General features: G+C 32.6%; 1 long non-coding RNA gene across 1 annotated transcript; it reads left to right on the top strand.

Moving 5' to 3' along the window:
* The first annotated feature begins 8,532 nt into the window (after positions 1–8,532).
* Positions 8,533–10,806, top strand: LOC143057403 (uncharacterized). Its single transcript, XR_012972718.1, has 2 exons — positions 8,533–8,925; positions 10,750–10,806. It is a non-coding gene; the product is annotated as an uncharacterized LOC143057403 (long non-coding RNA).
* Positions 10,807–12,063: the final 1,257 nt, after the last annotated feature.

Below are 12,063 nucleotides of genomic sequence, written 5' to 3'. Positions count from 1 at the left end.
TATCATTTTCAAGTTTATTATCCACGGCGGTCACAAAGTTTATTAAATAGAGAAGGTCGATATCAATGACCGTCGTGGATCAATTAGTAAACTGAGAATTTATAGTAAAATTTAATTACATTTTATTTATAGTAATGACTGTTCATAATAAACAGATAAACGTTAATAGTTTATTTATAGAAATTAATAGAAAAAAAATGTTATGTTGGAAAAAAAAGAGGAGCCGAGCTGGACAAACAATTATCCTGTCCCAAAGTACCTATGACTTTTGATACCTCATTTTTCAATTCTCCAGTCATAAAACCTTTTACAAAAATCCATCGAGTCACTAAGTTTTAAAGAAGAGAGGGTCTATATAATATATCAGTGACCGCCGTGGATTGATTAGTAAACTGAGAATTGATAGTAAAAGGCAAATACACTTTATTTATAGTGAATGTTCATGATTTACTAAAATCAATGTTCATATTGAAATTAATAGAAAACAGAAAAATGGGAATTTTTGAAAAAAAGAAGGAATGGTAGAAAAACAACTGTCCTGTCCCTAAGTACATATGCCTTTTGCTACCTTTCCTCAAATTCTCCAGTCAATAAATCTTTTACCAAAATTCTTCCTACAACACCACATACTTTCAACCATGCTCTAAATGCCCGCAATTTCGCGGGTGTGTTTTTTAGTAATAATTATATAAATGCCAAAGCCATTTTACCATAGTGGTGTTCGATGTAAGTTGTTCTTAACTTGAGGATATCGTTGAAATTTTTCACACATATTTCACTTTGCAGCACATGTAGGTGTAATACCACCAAATCATGGTACGTCACAATCGGTTGTATACTAAAATAGATCGAAAAAAATATTTCCCATGAATTGATTGGTTAACTTTCAGTGATGGTTATTTTCTTATGTGCAATGAATTGCTATGTGATTTTTTTTCAATAGTACTTGACAAGATAAAACTTTACTCATGCCAAGTATTTCTTTATTTGAAACAAAGTACAAAGTTGTATGTAATTAATCCGATACATTTTATTGTAGTAAAACATTTTCTATATCACAAACATATGTCTTGGGTATTTCAGAGCACCATTATGTTTTAATCTGGGGTTTCTATAGAATAATTTGGAAACTTGAGCTTATATGGTTACTAAAGCTTGTACAGATGTTAAGTAAGGGAGATTTGATTGGGTAGGTTTCAGTGATGGTTATTTTCTTAAATGCGATGAAATGCATGTTTATTTTTTTCTATAGTACTGTACAGAATAAAACTTTATTCATGCCAAGTATTTCTTTTTTTTAACTTAAGATTCAATTTTTTGAAAAGTGCAAATTTAACTAGGACTAATAGGGGAAAATCATTGGTGGTATTACACCTGTACAGCAACTTAAAATGTAATAATAAAAATACCGAATTATAAGGTTAATTAAGTGGAAGTCAATAACTTCTTACTTGTATGTCAAGAAAAGCTCTATTGTATTTGATATCTGGTTTAGTTTTGTTATCGTGTACTTCGCTTTATCTTCTGCATATCGTGTAATTTCCTGTTTCATTTGTTAAACATTTATGAATACAATTTTACATATTGTTTTGGCGTTTCATTGTGATTAAAGTATGACGGCATTTATATAATTATCATGTACACGATCAATACAGCTACTATATGTGAGTATTTCTTTGCTTGTATAGCTATCGTAAACGCCAAAATCTGTTAATGTGCTTTATCTGTGTACATTATTCTATTTGGCAGCATTTTCTTTCAAAGTTATATTTGCTTGTCTGGATGGAGAGATGGCTATTTGACACTCATATCAACATCATATAAAAAAATAGCATACAATACATGATACAGGATGATAATACTATGCTTATTTATCCCCACATATAATTAAATTTTGCCACACTACTGTAAACCAACTAAATTTCGCAAGTGATTTATTTTCGCGATTTTCGCGAGTACAAAAATAACGCGAAATTAATTCGTCGCGAAAATGTATAACTTCGATCTTTCCCTATCAAACTACATCAAGTAAATAAGAAAATCGCGAAATTAAATCGCCGTGAAATTGACTAGATGGGGATACACGCGAAATAAAGTATCCGCGAAAATAAGTTGGTTTACAGTATTCAAAAATTAAGGTTCTCTGGTCAGTCCAAACCTGGTTAATGTGGTGCAATTTGATTCTATTTTTTAGCGTAATCAATTCAATCCGAAAAAAAAGATAATGGCGCACTTGAAACCTTTTCAAAACTGGAGATGAGTCTACGCTTTAAAGTAAATACATATATGTAAATGTTTAAAATGATATAATGATTACATAACATGAATTAAGTCTTATATGAAGATTGTTCATCGTACTATTACCAAAATCACATTTTTTTAATCAAAAGTATAACAGAATTTCGTTTAGGTTAACGGGCACTGGCTGTCAAATTCATGTTCACCGATTTGACTCAAATTCTCATATTTGATAAATAAGCATGTAAAATATTTATTCAAATTATTAAAAGTCTAAAATAAACAATTTACAGCTGGACATAGGCTTGATAGCTTTTAGTTACGTTTGATTGTATTTTAGTCTAAAACCCATTAAAATTAATAAACTATCGAGTTGACCTCTAGAGAAATCAGATGGCCATTTAAGCGATATAAACTTAAATATAGATATAAATAGATAGTGGACTCGTGCAATTGAATTTTTCTAGGTCTGTTTAATTTCATATTTTATATGAAAAATATATGTAATTCATCGTTTTCCCTGCATAAGAATGATAATTTGTGAATTGAATCAGAGTCAATCGAATGATTTAGATTTGATTCATTATTCAATTTTGACATTCGTTTTGCACAATTCATGCGTTATCACTTTCTAGCTGAGGGTTTAAATTGAAGTTCACATGAATACAGATTCAATGAGTTCGAAGAAGTCATTTGCAAGTGAAAATTCATCATTACTGTTTCTTAGCTTATTGTGACAAAATTGAACCTTACTGGCTGCTAAACGCGAGTTATTATTTCACTATTTCATTCATTATCGTCAGATTTTTTGTAAATATCGTAGCTAGTGCCACTTTAACACTTTTATCAACATAACCTTGAGTTGTCTGACCTTGGGCGGGTTTTGTTTAAATGCACTTTATTCATTTTAAAAGACACAGAAATACGGATATAGAATGATTTACCTTGTTGCTGAATAGTACTACTATTTGAAACACAAATAAACCAATTAGCATAAAACAATTTAAGAAAATTGTTAAACCGAGTATTTTTAGAGGGAAAACCGATAACATGCAACCAAACAAGTTCTTTTTTGATATTTGATAAGTTTTACATGCATACCATGTTATATCTAGTCTTATGCAATTCCGTCTCCTTATTATGTATATGAAATAATTCAGGAATTACTAGTAACCCTTTTTAAGCATTTTTGAATATTTTTCAATGTGTGTTTATATCCTGGTGTGGAAGTACCAGTTCACACTCTTATCGATATATTACCGGTATATACAACAATGTATGTCGTGAACTGTCTTTAAACTGAATACTATATATTCATATATAGGCCAAAGACTTGATAAGCAGTTGTCAGAGTGGGTGTTAGGAGTAGCATTGCCAAAATGATTTTCTCCTACCTAAATATATGTGCATGGATATGCATAGTGCAGATTGCGAGAGGTAACGTTATTTTATCTATAATTTATAAGACGGAAATAAAACTAACAGTGCCATATGTCAATTGTGTATGATGTAGTTTCAGCAAAACATATTTTAAAACTAAAACGAGAAATTATGAATATGTTTTATACCAAAGTTTACAATTTTTCTTATAAGATTAAATAACTAAATTTGTATCAAATTAAGGGATTGGTATGATTGCGAATGATACGTCTATCTACCAAAGTCCAAATGGAATGGATTAAAAAACTATAGCTCACCGTATGTCAGTCACCAATGAGCAAAATACATGCTATATAGTCGGCTACAAAAGGCCCAGGTATGGCTGATACACCAATATTCGAAATGAGGGGATAGTTTCATTACACTCATAAACAAGTCTGACCTTTAATACCACATTCTATATGTGCATGTCCTAAGTCAAGAACCTGTATTCTGTGGTTGTCATTAGTTGCTGTATGTCATATTAGTTGTATCTGTCTTTGTTTTTATTGAATTGTTTCAATGTATCAAAGAGAAAACTGCGAAAACCAGTTTGAAATGCTTTGATTCATCATATTGTCATGAATCATTTACAAACAACAACATCAATAACTACACTCTAACAGATTCAGTGTAAAATGTGTTAAATTAAGTTTTTTTCTAATTTAATACCAGAGTGGTGTCATGCACACAACTTTTAAAATACTGTTCCTTTAGAAATGGTTGTTTCAAGTAATAAGTTGGATTCAAAGAATGCTATCAATATTCAAAATGCGAGTTCTTCTTTAGATTTAGTTTTTTTTTGCAATACAAGTGAGTCTTGTGACATGTTAGCCTTCCGTAATAGGGAATATATCAAAAAGACAACAACCCGACCAGATGTTTTTTTTTTCGTTATTCGTTATGTTAATTTTCCATTATAAGTGATACCAAGATATAAGAAGGATAAACAGCTGTTCAAATATCGGTATTCAAAAGGTATGAGCACAAAAACCTGTTTAACACCGCCACATTCTTTAAGTGCCTGTCTCATAGCTCGGTGTTGTCGTTGGATCATATAGAATAAAACGTGGATAGTGGTAAATGAGTCAACTCTCTAGAGATATTAACAAATATAAGAAGTCACTGCAATGCCTACAACAATGAGCGAGTCCATACCTCATAATAAGTTATAAAAGGATAAAAAATAACAAAAATAAAACAATTCAAACAAGAAAATAACGGACTAATTTTTGTACATAAAATGAATGTTACACAACAATCGACAATCACTGTATAACAGATTCCTGACTTGAGAAAGGCACATACAGAATGTGACAGATTCAACCTCGTTTGAAGCCGCATACCCTCCCTCTAACCTGTGACAGTGGTTTAATAGCATTTGGTCAGCAATGGAAATTCAACGCACGAAAAATATCAAACCCGGAGTCGGGTTTTAGCTGGTTCTCAACAATAATTTATACTACATTGTAGCTCATCGCAATTGACGAAACAGCAAACTTTGAAACATGCAAATTAACAAAAATTCCAACACACGTGCAGGACTAACAAACAATCCTTAGTCAGGACAGACGCAAAACACAGGTTTAACATTTTTGTTAAATCGGAACCCTCTTCTTATAGCTGTAGCTAATGTAGAGTAATCAAACACACTTATAGAAAATGGAGGAACAGAAACATTTCGCTGAAATCGGAATATATATATAAACGGAGATGGGATACAAGTTCCTACTCAACTTATGACAGTCGCCGCTACGCTTATATTGAAATCCATTACATTTATATTCATATAGTTGGTCTGTTAATTAATTAATTGGTTATTGATTACCTTTTCAATATCAACAGGTGCATTAGATAACAGAGGAACGAAATTTTTGGTAGCCTTTATGGATAATAAAATTACCAACCAAGATATACCACCAGAACGGATAGTAAACAACTTGTACATGTCAATATTTCTTCGCCAGGATTTCATCATTCTTCACGACTTCACGAATCATTTACAGTGAAGCAGGGCCAGGTTCACCTAACTCAGCTCCATACGAGTTATCGATTGAATCATACACAATTAGCAAAGAAAGCAATACTGATACAATCAGACCATGAAATCGTTGTGTATGGTGTTAACCGAGAACTACATTCCGATGATGGTTATCTGGCCTTGCCTGTTGATGCTTTAGGCAAAGAATATTACACCATTTCATATGCTCCTTCATACTACTATACCCTTTTTACAGTCATCGGGACCGATCATCATACAAATGTTGCTATACAACTACCAAATACCCCTGGTCTGAATGTTACTTTAAAGGGAATCACCTATCACCAAAATGAATGGATAAATCTCACTTTAAATATATATAGTACATTAGAGATCAGTTCGGTGGCAGATTTAACCGGAAGTCATAGTATATCCGATAAGCCAGTTGGAGTTTTAAGTGGTAACAAAAAAGCAGTAGTAGGAAACACCGGGGGATCACGTGACCATCTTGTTGAAATGTTACTTCCAGTAGATTCCTGGGGGAAAAATTTTGCAACAGTCCCTATTCCTGAGAGACATAACGTAGGCGACATATTTAAGTTTGTAGCAAGTGAGGACAATACTATAATTACTGTAACTGGTATGGACCATGGCGTTCAATTCAATGACAAATTCACTATTGCTAAAGCCGGACAATCTATTCAAAAACATTATAGCTCAGGCTTGTACTCTCATGTTGTCTCGGACAAACCTATTGCCTTGTATCAGTTTTCTCTGACGCAGAAAGGTGGCCCTGATCACGCTGATCCGTCATTGATCACTATAACACCAATTGAACAATATGCTGCCCATTATACCTTTACAACTCCTGAATATTCATTAGGAAACTACACAAATTATTTCATGTTTATTGTAAATGGTAATCAGAAAAATGGTATCAGACTGGATAATCATCCGTTACCTAGCAACATAACATACCACAAAATTCCCGGAAGTAACCTAGTCGCTGGGTATGTCGGAATATCTGTCGGAACACATACTGTAAACCATATAAATGACACAGCGGTTATTGGCGGAATACTTTTTGGCAAAGCAAAACTGGAGTCATACGGATTTCCTGTTGGACTTCTGCTTACACCTGTTAATTCAGTAAGTGTATATTATACTTTTTGAAAAATCACACGAAATTTAACGGTATGTGATATTGTTTTGCTCAATGTTGAAAGCCTTGCAGCGACGTACAGTTGTTTACTTTTATGTAATTGATTGACTGACCAAATGAGAGTACTAAAAATATAAAAATTCAAGATACATGTATTGAAAATTATTTTCCAAAATCAGTTGATTGAACTTACTAAAAAAGCAGATTGTTTCCTGGAAATCTATGTTTGTGATTCATGGATGGATGGATAAGTATGTTGTTTGATTTTTGGGTTAGGTGATTTTTAAAACAGATAGACAAATTATAAAATTTTAAGATAAACTGAACTATCTCCTCGCGCAAGAGTTTAACAAAACATTGTAAAACTTGTCAATATAATATATATAATATTATCAGACTGCTATACAAGTGAAACGCTAAGCTAACTATAAACCGACTGTCAAATGTTAACTTGTGCTCCTTTTTATGCTTCCTCTTACGAAATTGGGAGTCAATATGTTTTTGGTCCGACTGTATGTCCGTTTGTACGTCAATCCACTTGTCTCATATCAGGTTGAAGTATTTGGGAAAGAAAGTTGATCATGACGTAGTCGGCACGTCAACTTGACATTAAGTGCACATGTCTTTTATGTAGTAAATTCTTACGATTATATTTTAAAACTTGATAATGTCCTAATTTCATGGTTTACAGAACAAAGACATAATGACGGTTTCAAATTGAATATGATGGTTTTGGTTAGCTAAAAAATCAGGTTTAATTCACCATTTTCTACATATAAAGAAAATGCTTGTAACAAATCAGAAATATGACAGCTGTTATCAATTCGTTTAATGTAGTTGAGGTTTCGATTTTGCCTTCTGATTACGGACTTTCCGTATTGAATTTTCCTCAGAGTTCAGTCTTTTTGTGATTTAAGTGTTTTTTTTTAAACAATTGACATTGATAAACAATTATAAATAACGAAGGAACATATAAGAACAAAAGGAGATAATTAACGGAGAGAAATGTTACAATTATCAGAGAAAGTTCAATGTAAACGAAAATTGTTGATAGATATTAACATTTGAACAGACACAATGTCAATCGCGGTTTGCGACACCATCTTTTGTCAACTAAGGGATACATGAATAACTTTCAGACAACACGCACTGATTTGCAATGTTTATCCTGAAAAAATAAATAGTGCCCACAAAAATGGACATATTGGTCCTATAGTTCCAAAAAATTGAATTACTACTTGATCCTATCTGTGAAGCGCAGGCATCAAATAAATACCTTCAGACTTGTTCATAAACAAGGGAATAAAAAAGAAACCAACAGAAATATACAGCGCTTGAATCTACCATTCAAAGTTCATTTTTTACTTGTAAGCTGCTTTCCCAAATCAATATTTGGTATTCAAGTACGGTTATCGCAAGTCGTAAATATTTTCCATGTTCACAACTGGTTCGTGTAAGGTTTAAACAATTTTCTTTTTTATAATAACATATTAATCATAACGTTTCACGTGACCTAATAATATATAGCATTTCATCTTATGCGACTTGGATGGAGAGTTTTCTCATTGGCACTCTTACCACATCTTATATCTATTGAAATTACACATACTATTACCATGAAAGACTGTGTGATTGTTCAGAAACATAACCCAAGTTATGTCATATTCATCATATGGAAATATTTTAACGAAACGACATCATAACAGTTATATAGTGTTACGAAAGCTTAAGAACATTATTATGTCCATGATCCTACGAAATAACAAAAAGTCAGTTCATCCCCTCCGAATTATAAAACGTGTATACCCTTTTAATTTTACGTAGTTTTTTGCTTGCTGAGGAAGTTGCTGGATTTTGTTTAATCAGAATCGAGTTACTGTCATTTACTAGATTATTTTGTAAATAAGTTAAACGATTGAAACTGATAGTCCTATATATCTTTGTAGATGACGACAGTGAAGGCCGAATTGATTTTGTTTTATCAGAATTGAGTTTCCGTCAATTACTAGATTACTATGCAAATTAGTTAAACGATTGAAGCTGATAGTCTTATGCATCTTTGTAGATGACGACGGGGATGGACGAGTTGATGAGGACTGTAGGTGTTGTGCTCCTCAGGTAGTAGGTATGTATTCTATAAGATGTAAGGTTTTTATTTTATACATAATACCAGAAATGTGAGGTATAATTGTCTTACACAAATAATGAACAATGTATTTGCACATGCGGACGGTTTCTCAGATATCAATTATACGTTCATTGGTCTGAAATATTTCAAATTTAATATACAATCTGTACTCCCACTGTGTCATGATAAGTAAGACATCGTTTTTCTTTCCAAAGATACAAATGCTATACCAGGTGCTTTACCGATGATAAAAACTAAATAAAAAAAGTCATATTTGCTCATTGTTGAAGGCCGTACGGTAACCTATAGTTGTTAGTTTCTGTGTCATTTGGGCTGTTGTTGAAAGTTGTCTCATTGGCAATTATACCACATCTTCTTTTTTATATATCTTTGTCACATGTATCCAAAAATTCCATGTTTTTACACCAAAGATCCAAAAATTACTATCCTTTGTCACAGAAGAGGGGCGAAAGATACAAGAGCTATCATTCATAATAAAGGCGCCCGTTTTAATAAGCAGGAGAAATAACTACCCAGCCATGTTTGGTTGAAATAAAAACGTCTCGTTCATTCGTCTCTCTTTAATAATACTCGAAAGGTGAAGTTCATTAAAACAGTGAGTGGAAAACATTAAACTTACATCATTTTCACATGTAGATTGAATTTTGTGATATGTTATTCATCGTTAGTGGTGCTAAAAAATGCAAACATGTAAAAATGTTTTAGATGTTAACGAGAGAAATTTATGTATTACTGAAAAATTATTACACCAGGGTCTTCGATATCACAAACTAGTCAAAACATTTACTAAATTTTATCATCGGTATAAGACTATCATTCGTAAATATAGCTCAACATGCAGACTTCTTATACGTTCAGGTATTTCACATCCATTTTTTTATGAAAATATTCTTTATAAAGCACAAAAATGTCGGTATTCACCTCAGAAGCTAACAAAACCTTTAAATGGACTTATTAAAAAGGGATACAGTTACGAAACTGTTGTCAGGTCATTAAAGATTGCATATTTTGGCGTTAATATTGATTCACTTATAGGGTCTTTGCATCGGAACTAAACACATTCATTTAAAAACCAGTTGTTGGCATGACACGGGTTATGTTAATCTCATATATGTTATGATGGTATGCTACTAAACCCCTAACGGGAAAGATTGTACCTGATATTCATATGATGAAGACAAAATCTTTAAATCAGTTTAATTGAAGTCTGGAGCTGGCATGTCAGTTAACTGCTAATATAGATAGTCTGTTGTTATTTATGTATTATTTTTATTTTGTTTATTTTCTTTGGTAACACTTTCTGACATCAGACTCGGACTTCTCTTGAACTGAATTTTAATGTGCGTATTGTTATGCGTTTACTTTTCTACATTGGCTAGAGGTATATGGGGAGGGTTGAGATCTCATAAACATGTTTAACCCCGCCGCATTTTTGGGCCTGTCCCAAGTCAGGAGCCTCTGGTCTTTGTTAGTCTTATATTATTTTTAATTTTAGTTTTCTTGTGTACAATTTGGAGTTCAGTTTGGCGTTCATTATCACTGAACTTGTATATATATTGTTAAGGGGCCAGCTGAATGACGCCTCCGGTTGCGGGAAATTTTCGCTGCATTGAAGACCTTTTGGTGACCTTCTCCTGTTGTCTGTTCTTCTATGATCGGGTTGTTGTCTCTTTGACACATTCCCCATTTCCATTCTCAATTTTATCTTTGAAACACATTGTCTATAGAACAATTGTTATGACCTTATATGGCACAAGGGCTATTTTTTTTTAATAACTTTCAAAATGTTCTATATTTCAGTTGGAAGACGTCGAAAGAGGAATTTTATATAACTTTACAATAAAGATTGTTCACCCGCACGACGTTGACCTTATATTTGTTTGAATCAGCGGCATGTATTAAACTAATTTGATAGCGTCAATCAAGAAACTATCAGACTCAACATAACCACCCTTTTCTAGTATTTACTTTTAAAGTGAATACCATTATGAGCATGTGTTTTCGATGTAAATAACATAAACCGAAAAATTTTATTTGAGACCATCCAAATGTTATTGTTCAGTAATCTGCGAAATAGGTCTGATCCACATAAGTCGAAGGGAAATAAGGGAAATAAGGGGAAATAATAAATCATGTCAACTGTAGCTGGAATTTGTGCAATATCAAGCCACACTCCGTACAACGATCGTTTCCATTCTGGAACTATTTTCCGTTTATTCCATCAATTAGTGTAGAGTAGTATGTGGATCGGAGCTGGAACTGCCTGGAAGAGTGCTATCAAGCTTGATATTTAATTTGCTGTTGTGCATTTCAAGTATATTTTACCACCAAGGTGTTTGCAAAAATATAGTACTAGTAACTAGGCCTGATGTGCATGATCTCACTCGTGCATTTAGGCAAGAAATGATATGAACAAAATATTTGAATCCAACTACCAACGAGCATTAAGTTAATCGTAGAAAGATATAGTGAATCGTTTCACATGGTCTGTATTGATGAGTCTTTATGTTCTTTGAATTATCTTATCCAAGTATTTGCAAAAGTAAAAAGACCAGTCTTCCGAACTTTCTATCAGTGGACAAAAATGTTACACATGGTACAGCACTAGCCGTATTTTGTATCGCTTTTGGTATCGCAGTGATTACAAAATACTCATCTGGTGTCATGAACATTAAGCCTGACATTTGTGATGATAGTTGTCCATGCGTTCGATATCGAAACAGTCAATATGCTGCTATGGAATATAAAATAAAAAGATGTGGTATGATTGTCAATAAACAAAAGGTAGACAATGCAAACGACTTATGATTACTAGTACTCATGTAAATGTCTGCGTATTGTCTTAAATAATTGGCAAAACTCACTAAAAAGCGTTCCATCATTCATTATTCAGCTTTTCGATTTTCAATTTGGATGTATCCATGAACTTATGATCAGCTTTACAAGCCATGGCGTTCAAGGCTATAATCAACTTTTCAATTTTTAAATCACAAATGTCCTGAAAAATGACACAAGCATGATATTACATTGACGATTTACTTTTTTTCATTAACTTTACTTTAAATAACAAAATCATAATTCAATTATTGATTAAATATTAACAACGTCTGACAA

This window comes from Mytilus galloprovincialis, chromosome 13 (assembly GCF_965363235.1).
Source record: "Mytilus galloprovincialis chromosome 13, xbMytGall1.hap1.1, whole genome shotgun sequence".
In the NCBI taxonomy this organism is placed as follows: domain Eukaryota; kingdom Metazoa; phylum Mollusca; class Bivalvia; order Mytilida; family Mytilidae; genus Mytilus; species Mytilus galloprovincialis.
The sequence above is the reverse complement of the archived record's forward strand: the minus strand, read 5'-3'. Positions and strand labels throughout refer to the sequence as shown.